The sequence below is a fragment of the Theobroma umbraticum genome, unplaced genomic scaffold, assembly GCF_002168275.2.
Source record: "Theobroma umbraticum cultivar Fairchild unplaced genomic scaffold, ASM216827v3 scaffold_60.0, whole genome shotgun sequence".
In the NCBI taxonomy this organism is placed as follows: Eukaryota; Viridiplantae; Streptophyta; class Magnoliopsida; order Malvales; family Malvaceae; genus Theobroma; species Theobroma umbraticum.
In genome coordinates, this window is record NW_018397288.1 from 102,121 (window position 1) to 103,234 (window position 1,114).

The window sequence follows — 1,114 nt, forward strand, 5'->3', positions numbered from 1 at the left end:
AAGAATTTTATGCATGCAAATTGATAGACTAATTCCTTTAATGTCTACAATGGTCCACCTTATTGCTTTTCTGTAATCTCTTAAAACTCAAAGAAGTTTATTTTCTTGTTCACCAAAAAGAAAAGAAGAAATAATTACTAATAGTGTAGAAGAAATTAATAGGCAATGGTTAAGCTCGGGTGAAAGAGGTTCTTCAATGGAAAGCTTGATTGGTGAAGTTGTAATTGATAATTTTGAAGATGAAAATTGGGTTTTGGGGAGACATGATGGGGCATCAAGATGGTTAGCATATTCAAGAACTTTGTCATCGATAATATCACATGAAGAATTGAAAGAAGTTTTTAGTGGATCATAATGATTTTCAATAAACATTTCATTAGTTATGTCATCCACAACATTAATTGAGAAACATTCATCATGTTCATTGGAAAATTTTAAAACTCTAAAAGTACTAAATATTACCTGTTGATCTTCAACTTTTAAAGTAAGATCACTTTTTCCCACATCAATTAAAGCTCGAGCAGTTCTCAAGAATAGTCTCCCAAGAATGATCAGTATTTCACTATCTTCTTCCATATCAAGAATAATAAAATCTACTAAAAAGACAAACTTACCAACTTTTATCAAAATATCTTCCATAATACCATAAGGATAGTTGATGGATTGATCAGAAAGTTGTAAAGTCATAGAAGTTGGCTTAATCTCTTCCAAACCCTATTTTTTATAAATTTACAATGGCATCAAATTTATACTTGTACCCAAATCACATAAAGCTTTAGCAAAACAAAGAGTACCAATAGTGCAAAAAATAGTAAAACTACCTAGATCTTTAAACATTGGCGGAACTTTATTTTGAATGATTGCACTGTACTCTTTAGTAAGTGCAACAGTTTCAAACTCACCCAATTTTCTTTTTTTAGACAAGATGTCTTTCAAAAATTTAACATATCTTGGCATTTGTTCCAGAGTTTTAGTAGAAGAAATATTAATATGTAACTTTTTAAACACATCAATAAATCTCTATACTTGTTTGTCAAGTTTTTCCTCTTAAATTCTTTAAGGAAAAAGGTGGTGGAAATATGAGAGTAGATTTTAATTATGATTTTTCTTCTTT